Source organism: Prionailurus bengalensis, chromosome B2, assembly GCF_016509475.1.
Source record: "Prionailurus bengalensis isolate Pbe53 chromosome B2, Fcat_Pben_1.1_paternal_pri, whole genome shotgun sequence".
Classification (NCBI taxonomy): Eukaryota; Metazoa; Chordata; class Mammalia; order Carnivora; family Felidae; genus Prionailurus; species Prionailurus bengalensis.
This window is the reverse complement of record NC_057349.1, coordinates 88,359,903-88,379,310: the sequence shown is the minus strand read 5'-3', so window position 1 is coordinate 88,379,310 and position 19,408 is coordinate 88,359,903. Positions and strand designations below refer to the sequence as shown.

Sequence of the window (19,408 nt, the reverse complement as noted above, 5' to 3'; positions counted from 1 at the left end):
AACACTGATTTCTTTAGGCTGTTTCTTCACTGGTGACAATTTTGCTTGCTATTTCCTTTGAAACTGATAGATTTTCTTCAAGTGAGTTGGGTAGATTAAGAAGTAATTCATTATGTTGGGATGCCCTAAATATGAGTTTCTAACCACAACACTGGTACAAGAGTTTGCCCTAAAATTGCAGGAACTTGGTAAATTTACATTATTGTCATCAAAAAAGAAAAAAGAGTCCATGATGGGTTTCCAATTATATATGCTGTATTTTTGAGGACAGTACTTCCACTTTGACTTGGGATCAATAATACATGAGCCTTCCGCTCTGAATTTTACATGTCTCACAATCAGAAGAATTTGCCCCTAGATTAGAATCTGTGCCTGGACATTTCCAAACTAGTTTTTCCTCCACTCTACTGTGCACTCTACTGTACCCTACAAGCACGTATACATGCTTCTGCTTCTGGAGCCACAGGACATGGTCACAATGATGACCTGAACTCTGCATCAGCTGCTTTGTATTACCACTCTGTGTGAGCTGACACAGTGGGGATGAAGAGGATTCCTGGAAGCCATTCCTAGTCCTGGATGGCTAGCAATAATTGAAGTCCTCACACAAATGATTGCTAAACCACATAAATATATTGTATGAACCCAAACCAGTGTATTCCCAGCCCACCCTCCTCTTAGGCAGAGCTTAAAAATGCTTATAGTCATGCCACTCAATTTAAAGAAAAGTGCAATGAAGAAGGAGTCAGTGTAGAAAGAGATAGCAAACAAATAAACCAAATTGACTGAGTACATTGTCAGACTCCTCCCAGGGCCTCCGGAGAAGAGGAACACTCAAGTGAGCATCTGGAAGGTGAAGCTTATTAGGTTTATGTTAAATTTGCCTTTGAACTCTACCTACTGGAGGTCAGGAGAAGCTTCAGGAAGTAAAAAGGCACTATTTGGGCCAAGAAAAAATAGAGTTGAGAAACATTTAGGAGGTAAACTTAGAAGGACTTGGTGATCATCTGTAAGGTATGGAAGGCAGGAAGGCAGGCAGGCAATTGAGGAATGACCCCTAGGGCTTGAAGTTAGAAGCATTATAATGAGCAATAAGTTTTGATATGGATGGGGTAGGCTGAGGAGGACGTGGTTAGAGACATTTTGGAGCCTGTTGAAAATGTGGAAATGTCTCTGGCATGGCCAAGTAGAGATTTTTCATAACATCTGTATTAAGTTCTGAAATCAGAGGAGACCAGAGGGCTAGAGAGTAGTATTTGGATGATAGACATATGTAGGTGATAGTTAAGATCAAGAGAATGGATGAGTCCCACTTTCAACACACACACACACACACACACACACACACCACTAAAGACAATGTACAGAGTAAGCAGAGCAATCAAACAAAGAGGGAGTCTAAGAACACTTGGTTTTAGAATGGGAGCAGAGGAAAGGATTTGAAATCATGAAAAGGAGGGGAAATCACAACAAGGTATGATGTGGAATTCCTGAGAATAAAGAGTTTCTGACAAGAAAAAGTGCTCAAAAGTGACAATTGAAGGTGGAAAAGCTTCAGGTGAGCTGTGAGAGCTGGGAAGCAGAGGTCATGTGATCCAGGCATACAGGAAGGAGGCTGGCCACGTGGAAGAAGCTGGGTTATTGTTAAAGAGAAATGCTAGCTTGATGAGAAGATTTCCCGTCTGTTAGGGTAGGGAATACTTGGGCATACTCACTGAGTACAGGCAAAAGATCAGCAGAGGAGAGCTTTGAAATTCAGGGGTAAACAGAAACTGCTCCCCCAGAAAGCTTCCCCTAGCATTCCATCTATTTTATGCCTGAAAGAAGGCATAAAAAGGAAAGACTTCTCCCTGCAGCATGGATCGAGTGCCCCTTCTATATGTACTATATCTTTAAATACATGAGAATATGTAGTGGATAATTATCTCTTTGTCAACATTTTCCACTAGACAACTTGGGGCCTCATTTAACTTGTCTCTAATTCCCTTTGGCTTAGAGCAATGGTTGTTGAAAGAAAGCCTATGAGGAGAAAGAGACGGAAAGACACAGGCTAGAGAACAGAGAAGCAGGATCTATCAAACAGGGGGATTCTTCACAGTATTTTGAAATTAGAGTGAAATGGTAAGGGTGGGCTTTAAATATTGACTTGAAATTACAGGGTTAAGACCATAATGTCACTTACAATGCTTGCAGAACATTAGATCATTTTTGCTTCCAGGCATCTGACTTTACTATTTCTGGATTCTTCCCTGATGGTCCCTTTTTCTGCCCTCTTTATTTCACAGGCACATTCCTAGCATAAAGGGAGACTCTACAACAAGTGGTAGTGGTGAATTGGACCATCAGTAAAAATGTTTGGAAACACTGAAAGCTAGGATTATCTGAACATTATTTTAAAACTCTCTGGGTCACTTTGTGCCTGGAACAACAACAACAGAATTTTTGTATATTGTGTTTGCTGTGCTTCACAATCAAGGGATACTTGTTTTGCCCTGAGCAGCTATTTCCTAATGTGCTGGTCACAAATTAGATAAGGTAAAAAACTGGGGATGATATTCTACTCATCATCAATACTTTAACCCCCCAAAAGAAAAAAAGAAATAAATGCATGCCCTTTGATTGTGAATCAATAGTGTTATCTTCATTTGCAAAGGACAGCACATTAGAACATGTTGATTTAGTTTCTTATTTCTGTTGAATAAACACACAGGTCGCTAATCATCAGCTACTAAATATATTTTCCAAAGGTGAACAAAAGAAGTGGGTAATTTGATGCTTCTTAATTAAGCTCACAACACAGTTTTTTTTTATACTCTTAAAAGCATTTGTTTATGAAAGCTAAATGAGTATAGATTTCTGATGGAAAGATCCCCATCCCCCCAACACACATCAGCTGTGAGTGATTCTGGCTAGTAAATTATATGCTGTCCTCTACATTGCCTTGTAAATGACCTCAACCCTGACCTTGACACAGCAGTATTTCTAAGAGAATAATAATTTATTCTTCATGTTAGATAAACTAAGCCCATGATGGTTCTTAGCTATAATTCTGTACTATTCACTGAGAAAACTGGTCCTATATTTTCAGATAAATAATAGGTGGAGAGGGAGAGAGGGAGAAACAGAGAGAGAGAGAGAAAGACATATAAAGAGATTTAAAGAATAGAAGCATGGATGCCTTGGAGGGTGGCATGTCCAGGAGGTAGGGAAGGATAAATAGCTGTCTCAGCAGTCATCTATGTAGTGTGGCTTTGTATACATGACATTTGTCTAACTTCACATGCATTAATTTTGTGTTACTAAACTCTTTATCAAACTTCAGACCTGTTTCCAATATAAAGGGATATAGATATAGATATAATCTTTGAGGACTTTATAAGATTATAATAATGATTAACATTCTTAGAATTTCTATACCTAAAATTAGCTTATCTGAAATGAGAATTTCACCATTATTATACTGGCCCTTACACATTTCCATAATCATAGCTCACATTAGCCCATGTTAAAGCTTTGTTTATGTGTATGTAAACCCCTACATTAATGTTATACATTCTGAAAATTTCACCCACACAGCGCTAATTATTATTCACACATTAGTGCCTATTAGCATGGGTTTCTTTCTTCCTTTTTTTACTTTTTTTTCTTTTTCTTTCTTTTTTTTTTTTTTTTTGCAAATGTTTCAGCCAGCATTTGGATTTCACTTACTTGGCAGAACCAACTTGTTATCATGGTTTTCAAAGTCTGGCAGCCAGCCTAAGAAGTGACCTATTTTGCTGTCCGAATTTCCTGTCCTCCTCATCATTACAGATATAAACAGATAATCTGTTAAACTCATTGAAACTTTCTTGAAAAAAATGGCAAAATGGAACTTCAGTAGGTCTCCAGATTCTATTGTCAAAGCAATAAAGAACAACCTTTTAGCAAATTGGAGTTCACTTGATTGTGTTTGATATGCAATTATTGGTAGGGAATTCATCCTTTTTAACAATTATAGATTTTTTTAAGTCAGTCCTATTTTGTAGAAATCTTAGAAAATAAACATTTAAACATACTCAGGGGCATGGTTTACTTAAATTGAATCCCAAATATAACATACATTAAGATGTAATATTGAAGTTAGCCCATATCAAGAGAGTGAGATTACTCTAAGGATTTGGACTCATATAGTAATAATGAAGTTGAGGTTAATTTTAAATATTACATATAGCTTGCTGGGGATACAAACTTAAGAGCCAGCATTGAGCAAACAACATTGAATTAATTACTATTTATTGAACAGTAATAAAGGGTAATCTTTTTTTTCTAAACTCTATAAATTAAATGTTTTCTTTCGGTGGTTTAAAAATATAACTCATTTTATGGAGTGAATTCCTAGAAGAAAATAATAGATTTGTAGACAACAGAAGCAGGAAAATGAACCATCACGTTTTCCTATATGCTCAGCTTGGCTGGCATTACATCTTTCAAAATCTCAGAGTTGGAGGGAATCTTAAAGGAAAAGTCAATTGAGAAAGAAAGGTAGAAGACTCATGAGTATCTCAGTCCAGAATGCTATCACAAAGTACCATAGAATGGGTGGCTTATAAATAACAGAAATTTATTTCTCACAGATCTAGAGGCTGGCAGTATGAGATCAGTATGTCAGCATGCTGAGTTCTGGTGAGAGTCCTTTTCTAGGTTGTAGACTACCTTCTTTTCCTTGTATCCTCACATGATAGAAAGAGGGCAAGACAGCTCTTTGGGATCCCTTTAAAAGGGCACTAATCCCATTCATGAGGACTCCACCCTCAAGACCTAATTATGTCCCAAAGGCCTCACATGGGGGATAGGATTTCAGCATATGAACTGGGGGGTGGGGGACACTAACATTCAGTCCACTGTACTGAAGAAGAGGAAGCCATTCCTTGACACTCCATTCCCTTAATTAGTTCATTAGCTAAAAGTCAAAATCTATATGGAAAATTCTGCTTCCTGGTCAAGCTGACCTTGAGTTGAACGCTTAGCCCACAGTTTCTGGGTTTACTCCATTGAAAATAAAATATTAAGGTTGTCTCTTCAACATACACTTGATTCTGGAACCCCTGTCCCTAGGCATTTAGTGCAGTAGCATCCCAAAGGATTAAGGTGAAAATCTCTGGGCTCCTCTGGAGGCTGGAGAGAACAGTGTGAAGCAACTAGTTCAGGGAATCCACATGTTAACTGCAGCAGGACCATCAGTATAATATGGAGGAAGTAAATCCAAAGAATAAGGGAGTAAAAGCAAAATCAAAGATAAGGTCCAGTAAGTACTCAGAGCACTGGGGAACAATAAATAGAAACTCAAAAGAAGGAACAAAGTTCACTGAGATCTGTTGGGGTTAAATAAAAACAAGATCACAATACAGAGAAGACAAAGGTCAAACCAGAGCCATTGCAAAGACTGGAGATCCAACAAGCTATGAGAGCCAATGCATTCCTAAATGGTCCTTTTGATGTGGTAACTTTGGGGGCTATTGCTAATCCTAAAGGATTTTATAGATATGGAAAGTCATTCTATAGATTTGGAGCATTTTTCTGGCTTTGTACTTCCATGACTTCTGGCTTGCCATCTCTTGGGACCTGTGGTCATCCAGAAATGTTTCCCCCTCGTCCCTTATAGTTCAAGTTCTAGAGGTCCAGACTATGCATTTATTCTTCAGTTCCTAGTATACTGTTCTACAAAGTGCAAGTTCAAAATAAAAAATTGAAATTAATTGAAATATAAATAGACTGAATGGTAAATATTTCCACATCTCTGGGACTGTGTTTCATTTCATGTTGTGTTAAACTTGTCTTTGGCTATTTAATTCAATTGCTTGGGGTGTGATGGAAATGACGCCAAGGTCACAAGTTCAGTCCTTGTGTGAGCAGCTTGATGAGCTCTATTTTGTGGCCATAGAGTCCACTGGCCAGCTGTCTTGAAAGTGCATGACACTGGCCACCAGAGAATGAGAAGAGATATGGGGGATCAGAGGAGACTCCTCACTTCTGATAACAATACAGCTCAGAATGTCTGACTCATAATAAATTGGACTTTTCATAGAGGGTCTTGTTTCCTTTGGGAATTCCATTCAAAACATTATAATACTAAATACAAATTTATAATACTTTTAGAAGTCCAGGAAAGAATGAGCCACATATAGAGTTAGGCAGTACAATGGAAAGAGCAGAAAAATCAGCAGTGGGAGCCCAAGGCCTGAGCCTTCTCTATACTACTTGGGACTAATGTGATCCCTAGGACAAAATTTTAAATCATTCTGAACTCCAGTTTCATTATGTGTAAAAACTTAACTCACAGCATCGTTAGGAGAATTAGGGGAGATAATATTACCATCATAACTAACTGCTTAGTAAATGTTAGGTGTTAGTAATAATTTAGAGTTGCAAGTAGATGGAAAAAAAATAGCTGACCACATATGAGAACAGCAGGGACCCAAGAATCAGAGTATCACAGTTGTCAAGGATTGCAGTGATACATCCTATCCTGGGTTTTACAGATAAGCATTGGAGAAGCTCAAGTTTGAGTGCCTTGCTTGGTTGTCACAGATTGACAGAGCTGAGACTAGAGCTTCCATCTCCATGTCCAATCTCATTGCTCCTTCATGCTTAGCAAGAGGAGGCAGTCTGAATTCCAATGAGGAATGTAATATTTAGACACTTTAGTAAGTCCCCTACTGAACATGAAAAACACCATAACTTGGTTACTTCATTCAAACAATATTTATTGAGTGCTTACCAGATGCTGAACACTGTCCCAGATACTGGATATTTGGGATCCATCAAGATAAATATAAAGGACACATACCAGATGGTTTCTCATATGTGGAATTTATGAAACAAAACAAATGAGCAAAGGGGAAAAAAGGGAGAGAAAGAGAGAAGAAAACCAAGAAAGATTCTTTTTTTTTAATGTTTATTTTTGAGAGAGAGAGAGAAAGAGAGAGAGAGAGAGAGCATGAGTCGGGGAGCGGCAGAGAGAGAGGGAGACACAGAATCTGAAGCAGGCACCAGGCTCTGAGCCCCACGTGAGCTCCAGGCTCTGAGCCCCACGTGGGGCTCGAACTCACAGACCATGAGATCGTGACCTGAGCCGACGTGAGACTCTTAGCCTACTGAGACACCCAGGTGCCCCCCCAAAAACAGATTCTTAATGACGGAAAACAAACTGATGGTTACAACAGGGGTTGTAGGTGGGGGGAGGTGGTTAAATAGGTGATGAGGATTATGGAGTGCATTTATTGTGATGAGCACTGAGTGTTGCAAGCAAGTGTTGAATTACTAAATTCTACACCTGAAACTAATATTACGTTGTATGTTAACTAACTGGAATTTAAATAAAACTTAAAAAAAGAATGTAAAACAGGCCGTGTCCTTGTGAAGAAAAATCTCCAGAGAACAACCACCATGTAAACAAATGAATACAATTTAGAACCGTAAAAGCCCACGGAAGGCGCTGTACAGTAAAAGAAATCTTGGAACTTCTCAAGGAGAGGTGATTGGGCGACTGCCTCAAAACAGCTATGTTATGTTATGCCAGTATTATCAGAGATTGCCTGTCAGTTATCCCTTCTCTTACATTTGCCCTTAGAAATGCCTTTCAAAGAATACTTGGAGAAAAACTTTGACTCAACATTTTAGTATGTATAGTTGCTCTGTGACCATTTGGTAGTAGAATGTGGACCTGAGATTCAAATAGAAAACAATGTTAAATTTACTTTTGTGGCTTTTTGACACCCTGAATAGCTTGGTAATAGCAGAAATTCCTACCTCCAGGGATTTTCCAAAATTAATATCCGGAAGCCTTGGTCTGCATGTCTGAATAGATAGGTTGTCCAGTGAAAAGTTATGGGACTCTATTTTTCTTCAGTGTTTATATTCTCACTTTTGAAAGGTTGTGGTGGGGCGGAATTTACAACCATCTTTGTTCACTGTGTGTATTCCACCTGCTCATGGGTCTCATTCTCCTATAGTCACTTGTAATCAGAAACCTCCATTCAGGACAACTGCCGGAAACATTGTTCTATTCCATTTGTTTGGAGACACCAATGGTCAGGTAATATTTTGTTGCTCAAAGAATAACTCTGCTATGTTGTCTCAACTTTAAAAAGTAGATTTACAAAGTTGTTGAATATTTCCTCAGGGTCACCTTCTGTGCACTACTTTTTTGTACTCTCAATCCACGCTCTTCATTGACTAGCTTCGACTGATTGACACATTCTTTGATTAAACAAGTTATCCCTTGATCAAAAATTAAAACCAAAAAAAATAATTTGATGGATAACCTGAGTACTCATGTTAACATTCAAGAAGCAAGACTTTGTATTACATACCAAGATTACAATGAATTAATCTAATTTGAAAAAAAAGATACATTTTCAATTTCTTTTTTTTTTTTTTTATAAAATAGAGCTCCTAACCATGAATAAAAGTAATGCCCTAAGTAAAGGTGATAGTGCTCAAAGATTCCCGTTTGGTTTTTTAAGAGAGGTGAAGAAGGGGAAGGAAAAAATATTTTTCTTTATGCAACCAAAAAGATCTGCATTTTAAACAGCCTCCTCCTACCAAAAAAAAAAAAAAAGCCACCATCTTTAATTTCTTTAACCAAATTGAGCAGGTATCGTGGTTTTGCAGCTTTACATTAGGTTAATGTAAAGGCTGTGTTCATTTCACTTACTGTATAATTAGGGTTTGAGTCCAAATCCCAGAGTGCATATGACAGGGATTTTGTTAAGGAGACTATCTGCTCTTCTCAAAATGGCCTTCTTATTTCTTGTGTTTCTAACATCAGAAAAGTGAGTATAAACAAACAATAGATGACCTTTATGAGTAAAACATCTGAGCACAGAAAGATTAATCGACCTCCATCAGCCAGTCATTAAATCAAATAGGAGCTTTTCTTGTACTTTTAAACCTCCGATTTACAGTCAGGCCAATTGTGTAAAAAGGCTGGTAATACAGTGACGCCCAATGCCACTGGGCTTTAGAAAGCTGACAGTTCCTGTAAAATAGTCATTAAACAACCTCTAGAAGAGACTCATCAGCAGATGCCCCCAGGTGAAGGAGAGAGAAAGCTGAGAGAATGAAGGAGAATCTAACATCTTAGCATGACTGAATTAAACAGAGCATATTATGCTGATTTCCAGAGTCAGCCCAGTAATTTAATTTTCAGAGCAGTTCCTTTGATTGTAGCAACCATTTTATGAAACATTAATAAAACTTTGTGTGTGTGTGTGTGTGTGTGTGTAACACACATCTCTTTTCCATTTAATTAAGAAAAAGTAGTCAACATACTTAAATTTGCTGACCATTAGTTCCATAAATGCCAAAAAATTTTGTTGTTGTTATTTTTGAAAAAGCAAAGGAGCAGAATAATATAGCTCCCACTGTATTATTCCCTAGTAAGAACAGAATAGGGAAAAAGAAATAAAGTACATAAAGTTATTACATGTTAGTCCATAGGATTTTACATTAAGACTCTGAGCTAAATCACTGCTATAATGTATAATCCAAATGTGATTTTGTAGCTCCTGTATAATGATGTCTACTGTGCATCCAAATTAATTGTTATAGAATACACATTGCCCTGTATACTAAGTGTTTATCAAAGATTCTAAGACAAACAGATATTCCTGGATCAAGATACCCAGTGGAAAGTTGTGTCTACTGAATTTTGTTATACATTTTAAGTAACAGCAGATTCACAGATATGAATGTTTTAAAGAAGGAAGGGACCTTAGATAATTAATATGGATGTGCCTCACTTTACAGAATATGTAGATTCCTGAAATGTGCATCATAAAACTATTTTCTTTGCAAGTTAACTTATACTTTCTCATTTATTTCCATCATAAAGCTAAAGATCCATTCTCACTGAAGTAATTTTTGGCTCAAAGACAATGATCACATTTAAGAATGAATCAACCTTTTTAAATCAGTGACAAATTTTATATTCAAATCTAGTAATTATCCTTTGCCTGAGCTTTTTGCTATAATTCTCTCTTGTCTTTCATGACACAACCCTTATTATTTTAACTTCATTGTTAGATGCCTTGTATTCCCTACTCTACTTTATTTTTTAAAGAAATAGCCATATATAAATGATAAATAAATAAGTCAGAATATCCCTTCAAAATAACATACAAATATAAGCAAGACTTTTGTTAATAAGTAGTTTAAAAAAAAAAACAGCCCACATTGTCAGTCCCCGCAAGAACATGAGTAATGTCACAGCTAAGGGAGCTCTGGAGGACATTAGGGTCCCAGAGACCTGGGTTTACTGCAGGTGCTGCAGATGACTGAAGACCTCTCTGGGTCACTTAGCCTCTCTGGGACTTAGTTTCCTCATCATTAAAATGAAAAGGCCACACTAAAGGTTTTTTTTTGTTTTTTTTTTTCTTCTCCCATCATTATACCTCTGGGATCCTAATAAAAGTGTTCTCTCTATGTAGACCTAGTTAGTACTTTCTATGGTTCTTGACATACTTATTAACAATAATGTCCTTATTAAACTTTTGGCAGTCTCACCTCATAGTAAGATGGACACCACCAAAAAGACCATGGCCACATGTTATTATATACAAGAGAGCCATTCCCCAAATTGTGTGTGTTTAATGGTTATTCCTATCTTTGTTTTCCGTATTTTTATGTTGATGGGTTTTCCAAGTTCTTCTATTAAATTATAAAATATCTATAATTATTTCTGTTCTGAGTTCACAATTTGGAACTTGATGTTTGTGTCTATATTTGGGATTCAAAACAATACCCAGTTTTCAAGCATAGCATTCAAGTGTTTTTGGAGATCACTATTGTGTATAAAAGTCTGCAAAGGAGTGTCAGAATTTGCTTCATCTCATTATACCAAACATATTAATTAACTCTTTAAGTTCTATATTCTTACACAATGAATAATCTGTTGGTAAATCATAAAGATTCACATTTAAGCCCATACCTAAGGCATTTGCTAATCACCAACTCTAAAATACCCATAAGATTAAGCACCACACATTCAGGGAAGGAAGGAAATAGAAGATAGTTGTTTAACAGACTTTCATCTGGGAAAGATTTTATTAAGAGCCTCTTTCCTATACGCCAAGATATGAATGCTTGAGTATAATTCAATTTTATACAAAAGAAAATTCCATTCAAATCTAAAGATAGAATATTTCTATTTCAAGTTACTTTCCACTGAATTACTGAGAAGAATTGAAAGATAGCAATCCGAAGTTCTAAATGTATGAAATAAGTCTTCAAATGGGAAATAACATTTGCAAATTCTTGGGGCCATGGATGGCAGGGGAGTAAGGCCAACTGTTCAGTGTGTTAAGGTTAATTCCATGGTGTGCAGCAGGAATACAGTCATCTTGTATTGCCACACTGGTGGCAAACCGGGTTGGTGTGTGTGGTCATTTTCCTGGGATTCTCTTAAAAGGGAAGCACGGTGTAGAACCCCAAATGCCAGCCCTAAGTTACACAATCTACTGGGCTACACTTTTTTCAAAAGTTTAATCTCCATTGTTAGTCCTGTGAAGAACAGCCCTGCCCTCTCTATTTTCTTACAGAGCTGCTTTTGATGGAAAACTTTGTGGATGTTTGTGATATTGCTCAGAGCCCATTGGCAGATGAGCATCTCTTGCTGTGGCCTCCATCATTATTTGCCTGTCTTGTCTATTAACGAGCACTATCATCCCATCGTGGGATGACAGCTGCAACACGTACTCAGGCGCAATAAACAGCTAAATGAGGCGCACAGCAATTTCACTTGTCACCAGCGCCCTCGGCACGACTGGCTGCACAGCTTGATGCATAAATTCATGAGGCTGTTGCATATGATGGAGTATGCTTGGCTGAAAGAGGTGATGGATAGCAGGGCAGCTAAAAATGGCCATCACCTTGACTCTGTCAGGACATTTTTTAAAACTACCCCATCAGCTTTCTTGTATTCAATGCACTATCATAGCACTGAAGACTCTAAGGTACTGATTTGATACTTTTCTTCAATAAAGACTTTTGGAGAGTTTTCTCTAAAAGGAGGTGCCATGTACTGAGGTGGGTACATTTATTCATCATTAGCTCTGATGCTGCTAAATTAAGTTATGTGCAAGAGTAGAAGTTACTACTGCATAAAAAAATCTCAGAAATCAATTTAAGTCTTAAATAATGTGGGAAAAGAACATGAGTTTTTGAAAACACTTCCAAATCGTATGGTAGAGTGGTGGATTGGCTAGCCTGAGATTTGAAGAATTTGAAAGTATGGCATGAGAATATTCAAACACATAGACTCCAGAGATAGAACTTGTGTACAACTCGTTACAACATTGAATAATATTTCAGGGCACATGATTATAGCAGCGTTGGCAATGCATTTCCTAGTTAATATACAAAACACAAGCAAGGATTAATACTTTACAAGAGTACTTCCATCAAGAAGTGCTGGACTGGGGACTTTAAAAATAACCAATAATACAATGCATTCATTTCTCTAAAAATACCCCTGTAACCTCTTACCTACTCAGCTGCCTGAATTTAAGCCAGAACTCCAACCACCATAGGCAAGGCCCTGGGTGTCCCACTGGAATGGGCTATACATCCTCCATCTATGTTAGTGGAAATCATCTAAGGAAGACAAATATAAAGGCAACAAAATCAATGAGGCAGTTTCCTGCAAAGCTTTATGCATTAATCTCTATCACACAGAGATATATACACACACCAGTATAAGGGAAGGAAGTCACTTGTTCTCTAATAAAAGAGAAAACCTTTGATAATAAGCAATTAATAAAGTTGTCATGATTAGTTATGCAACTATGAATCAACATGTGCAGTAAAAACGACCACTTTCTATAGACAAAAAATATCTATGATTCAATCATAGTGAAAACAGTCATTAATATGGGTGATTATGAGTGACCCTTATAGCTACTTTGCTTCTCTTCCTTTTGTAATAAAGTAAGAGTTGTCTTCAACTGAGCAAGTTACTCTAACAATTTAGACACATATGCACTAGATCAGAGAGTAAATTTATTAGTTATTACCCTTTTTGTTCTTAACTTCCCATAATTAAACCCATGTTTCCCAAATCGCCTAAATTTAGCAAAGTTATTTTGAAAAGAAAGCTGGAGAAAGGTAAAATATGTGAGAGATAATGTTCTTACTAATGTGAATCCAAAGTACCATACCAAATGTTAAAAAGAAATTTCCAAATACATAGGAGGAAAATACTTTGGAATTGTTTGAGTGGCAGGGACCTTTTAAGAAGACAATTACATGGCATGGTATCTGGTGATAGCCTTAACATATTGCCCTAATTGGCAATCATCTGACTAATCTCAGGACTAGGTGGATTTGATGTAAGTAAGGAGGCATGAGTATTGGCCATTGGTGGGTAGGAGCAGTTGAAGAGGAGAAATTTTGACGAAGTTGGGAAGATTAAGAAAATTCCCTATCAGTAAGACTGGAATTAGAAGTCATTGTGAACTAATAAGGATAAAGATAACAACAGGTATTGTAGACCTTCTTTATGCCAAGCATTGCAAGACTTGGATAAGGATGAGGTAAATGAGACACTACACTCAGGTTACACAATTTAACGGCATGCTGAGAAAAGGTCAATCATAAAGATAAATGGTAATTTAATACAATATATTTAACACAGAAATTAATGCCAAATATTCATGATTGTATGAATTTTATTGTTGCATAGAAATTACTACAAACTTAGTGGCTTAAACATCCATTTATTTTCTCACAGTTTCTGTGGGTCAGAAGTCGGTGACGGCATGGCTACTGCATGGCTGGGTCTGCTCAGGATCTTACAAGGCTGAAATCAAACTGTAGCTCATGATTCCTTTCCACTCTTGTTCCTGTTAATAGAAGAATAGAGATCTTTGTGGTTGTAGGACTTGTCATTGTTGCCTAGTCAGTTTCATACCTTGTGGCTGTTCCTCAGTCCTTTCCTGTGACTCCTTGCTTCTTCAAAGGCGGTGGTGGCAAGGTGAATCCTTCCTACCTTCAGATCTCCCTTATACCTTCTCCCTTCCTCTTTTGCTATCAGCCAGAGAAAGCTCTCTGCTTTTTAAGGGTTGGTGTGATTGGATCAGGCTCACCCAGATAATCTTCCTACCTTAAGATCAACTGTGACCTAACATAGTAACATAACATAACATAAAACATAACATAACATAACATAACATAACACAACATAACATAACATAACATAACATAAAACAACATAACATAACATAACCATAAGAGTGATAGTACATCACTCATCTTGTTTACAGGTTCTGAGGATTAGCAAAGGAAATTTTTGGGGTGCTATTTTATTTTATTTTTTAATTTTTTGAAAAATTTTTTATGTTTATTTATTTTTGAGAGAGAGAGAGCACAAGAAGGTAAGGGGCAGAGAGAGGGGGAGACAGAGAATCCAAAGCAGGCTCCAGGCTCTGAGCTGTCAGCACAGAGCCGGACACGGGGCTTGAACTCACGAACATGAGATCATGAGCTGGGCTGAAGTAGTATGTTTAACCAACTGAGCCACCCAGGTGCCCCTGGGGTGCTATTTTAGATTCTGCCTACTACAAAGATGAACAAAGTCTCAAAATCTTAAAGATTATATTTAACCCTGCACCTGCACAACCCTGACTCACTTCCTTACCCAACCCAAACATGTTTCTGATAAAACTTTTCTTTTTACAAAAACAGTCTATGAGTCATAAATTGCCAATTTGATTTTAATATTAAGATATCTTTTGATTGGGGCCACTTCCCCTTTATTTTTATACCCATGCTAAGTGCCTCAATGACCCCATATCAGTTTCAGCCCTTTATGTTCCACCTCCACCTTTTCATTTGCTACAGTCTTGGAAGCAGTTTTCTCTGCAACCTTGTAGTGTGAAGACTGGCATGACCAGTCCCTATCACTAATGGGGACACTCAGAGAAGAAAAGTAATTTGCTCACATTCATATAGGTATTAAAAAACAGAGCTGGGATCCTAACTCAGATTCAACTGACTCCAGAAACACTGTTGTGACTTCATTCATGGGGCTTACTAGGAGGGATTGATGAGTATAGGCTATGTCAGAGACTCAGAATCATGGATTCAGAAGAATTTTACCCAGCATTTACACCTTATTGATTTAAATTATTAAAAATTTGTAAGCCTCAGGTGGAGATAATAAGATCTACTTTTTATAGGTTTTGGAAGGAGTAAGTGACAAGACTATAAATTCTTTAAGGTCAAAGACATCTTCTTTGATGTTGTATATAACTATCACACAATAATTTTGTGAATAAATTAATATTGAAGGAATGAGTGAGATGAAACAATATAAAAACTCTATGATTGGAGTGTCTGGGTGGCTCAGTTGGTTAAGCATCCAACTCTTGATTTCTACTCAGGTCATGACCTCATGGTTCGTGGAATTGAGCGCTGTGTGGGGCTCTGCACTGATAGTACAGAGCCTGCATGGGATTCTTTCTTTCCCTCTCTTTCTGCCACTCCCCTGCTCATGTGTGCTCTCTGTCTCTCTCTCAAAATAAATAAACAAATAAAATAAACAAATAAAAGAAAAAAAACTAAAAATTCTGTGATCTATGAAGTACCATACAAGTATGATATGCCTTCTGTAGAAACATTAGATGTTTGTTAGGGAAATACCAATTTCTAAGATGTTTTATGGAGTTGTCTCTTATGATCAGTTTCCTCAATATAATAATTAGTAGAAACCAAAGGCCTAGATTATAATATTAGACACACAGTGGTCTAAAGGTGGTCTCTGATGCTCCTTAAATTGGTGACACAAAACCGAGCAATGTGGTGACTAGAACTGGCTGTAAAAATTGTAAACCACAAAATTCCTCAATGGCAAATTAGTTTTTATTTATCAGAATGTAGATTATGTTGCACAGTGGCTATTGGTTAGGAACCAATCACTGACCACCCAATTAGTTCAATCAAGGAAAGAAAGAGAGGAAGAAAAGATGTCCGGAGGCAGGAAGAGAGGGACAGAGAGGAAGAGGGATGGGGTAAAGGGAGAGAAGAAGGAAAGAAATAAAAATGAAGAGAGAAAGAGTGGGAGAAGAAAGAAAGAAAGAAAGAAAGAAAGAAAGAAAGAAAGAAAAAGAAAGAAAAAAGAAAGAAAGAAAAAAGAAAGAAAGAAAAAAGAAAGAAAGGAAAGAAGGAAAGAAAGAGAAAGAAAGGGAAAAAAGAAAGAGGGAGGGAAGGAGGGAAGGAGGGAGGGAGGGATGGAAGGGAGGGAGGAAGGAAGATTTTTTTTCTTCGATAACCCAGATAATTAGATAGCATATTCTGAAATTATTAAACCAACTCCATAATTTAGACTTTAAAATCATTTGCATTTATTGAACAAATGTCTCAAGAACATTTTTATGTTGATGAAGTATGTCTTCTTGTTTTGGAAAAAAAATTTAAAAAGGCAATCTAACCTAAATGAACATCAGCCAAAGCAGAGTGAAAAATGTTGGAGAGGAATCAGGAGCTCTGAGCACATTTTATACTTGACTCTCTTGGCTAGGGTAGGGCTCAGCAGTAGTGTGCTCCAGATGATAGATTGGAGCTATACTTGGCTCTTTATGGATTTGGCTGATATCTGGCTGTCCAGAAACCTTTCTTCCTCTAAATTGCCTTCAAATTCAAGAGAAAATGCAAATACCTATTTTTAGCCCCAAATTAACTCAATGCAATTCATTTCTAATATCCTTGTTATGCTCTCTTCTGTTTATCTGTTGTATTATCTAGCAATATATACAGCCATATATTTAAAATATGAAACAAATTATATTTACCTCAAACTTTTATTAATTATGTAGTTTAAATCCATGGATATGCAAATAATAGATTCAGGATGCTAAACATAGCAAAGAAGCTGTAACTTATATTTATGTATGCATATATGTTTATAAGCAATATCCTTTTCCATTCTTTAATTTCATTCCCTCTCTTTTTCCTTACATATTGACAATGATGCATTATATGGCATCATTTTTATAAAAGAATACCACATAGACTATACATATGTGTTGTTTCTAAGTATGATGGCTTGAGTTAACATTTTTCTATTAATGTCCTGCCTTAACTTGTCTTTCTTTTTTACTTTATTATCTTGTCTTTTGATTAATCTTTTTTTCCTTATACTACACACACAACAATGAGTCTTTCTATTTTAGAGCAACAGAGCTAGTCTATCAGAACCTAATCCAGATCCCATTTCACAGTGACAAAATGACTAAATAGTCACCTTGGTATGTTCCAGAATGAGAGTGCAAATTTAATAATCCTGATCATAACCTCTTTGCTTAGCTTCAACATTATCATAGATCTGATCATGTCATGTCCCTGCCTAAAACAATTCAATGACTTCATTGTGTCTTTAGGATAAGGATAGCCTACGAACATGGCTTCCAGAGCACATCAGGTCTGGCCCAGCTCCTGCCTCGCTGCCTGCCATCCTCCTGATTGCTCTCTACCCTTTAGCTATGCTTGATTTCTCCCTTTTCCACCCATGTGGACTAAATATTTATATGGATTAATTCAAAACTCAAAAATAACTTTGTAAATCAGATGCTAACATTATTCCTTTGTACAAGTAAAGACACTTGTAGGCACACAGAGGCTAAAAAACTTGCCAAGGATATAGAGATAAGAAACCACAGAACTAGAATCTTGACCCACAGATCAGCATTTAAGCACTCCTGGAAATTTCTATAAAGAAAGCCTATTTTGTTGTTGTTTTATTTGGTCTAATTACTTGGCAAAGCATCTTTGGAAAAAGAAGAATAATTAACCACTTTCTATGTAATGTTAATGTATCAGTCTTCCAATTACCTTCTCTAAGAACTTATTCTCACTTAGACCTAGTTTGATGCGCATTTCTTGTAAATAATTCCTAATAGAGACCAATCTCTCAAATATCATTAATGAATTTGACATCTTTTCAACATGTATATTTGCAAATTATTCATTAGTTTGTATAGTACTTTTGAGACTTGATGATATTGATTACTTTGTACAGAATTTTGAGACATTATGACTATGGTGATCAATGTTTCTGGCAAATGTTCATCGACAGCAAATCCAAATTAAAAGATTTCCTTCTAAAAGGCTATTTGCCCAGAGATAACTCTTTCAAATAGGCAGGAAAATGTCAAGTAAGATTGGTTTGTCACTTTAATATTATAATAGTAAATGACAATTCCTGAGATATGACAGGGAAGATAACTATGGTACTTTTATAATAAAGTATTAATCCCGATTCCTTCCTCCATTGACAATGATATTGAATACTTATTAATGAATTCTTTACTATTCACTTGTAGGGAGCATTTTTAGTGAAAGGTACTTGGACTTTGAAATTTATAAGTCTTGCTCTATCGATTACTAGCTGTGTTCGCCAGGGCAAGTTAAACTTTCTTAACTCCAATTTCCTCATTTATAAAATGGATGATTTTACTTGCCACGTAGATTTTGTGGATTAAATGAGATAGGAAGTAAACTGTGTAGCACTACATTGGCATATATTAGAGGTTATATACCTAATACTGACTTTAATTTTGATCCTTCTCTAAAATAGATCATCCAGAATATCTTGACAGTGGTCATTTCTTGTTAAAAAGTTATTCTAATCCTCAATATTGCTCCCAATTATTCTAATCATACAAAGTAAGAAGTGACATCATGGCATGGAGATTTATGGGTGAAATGAACACTCTAATCACATTATTTTAGAATCTAAATTTCCCTTAAATGATTATAGATCAGATTTGCTCAAAATAAACTTGAGTATTTCTTGTTTGATACAAAATAGAATTAGCCGACTTAACTTTTGGTTTGATAAATATGGCTGAAATAAAAAATATAGAGTCTAATAAAGACAAATATAAACTAGAATGTCAGTGATTAATTGGGATGTTTAAAAATGTATGTACATTAGATAACAGATGGTTAAAATGCTTTGATTTAGGGATAGAATTTTGGTACTTACATGAATATGTGGCACTATTAGATACATACAAAAATATAAAAAGAAAGGGAATTTCAGAAAGGAATCTGAGTTTACATGGAAATAAATTATAAATCTGGAAGAAATGTTGTTAAAGATTATTGGAAGATGAGTCTAAAGGTTAATAATCTAGCCAATATATGAGTAACAGTTAAAACTTCAATTCTCCTGGAATCTATCCCAATATCTCATACACTTTAAATGATTAATAAGTAATGCATAACAAACAAATGAAGAAATGAATGAATACATTTACAAAAATGATATTCCCATTCTTGGCATATATTTCATTCCTCTTTCATACAGGTGACAAGATTTTGTAATTCAAGACTCAACAAAAAAGAAGTATTATTAAGCTATAATTTCTAA

General features: G+C 36.3%; 1 long non-coding RNA gene across 1 annotated transcript in view; it reads right to left on the bottom strand.

The window, feature by feature from the left end:
* Nucleotides 1-19,408, bottom strand: part of LOC122489789 — a 149,658-nt gene that overhangs the window by 10,058 nt on the left and 120,192 nt on the right. The window contains exons 3-4 of the long non-coding RNA XR_006299007.1: nt 13,767-13,880; nt 12,530-12,633 (exon numbers count right to left, since the gene is read on the bottom strand). This is a non-coding gene — a long non-coding RNA (uncharacterized LOC122489789). The remainder of the gene's footprint in view (nt 1-12,529; nt 12,634-13,766; nt 13,881-19,408) is intronic.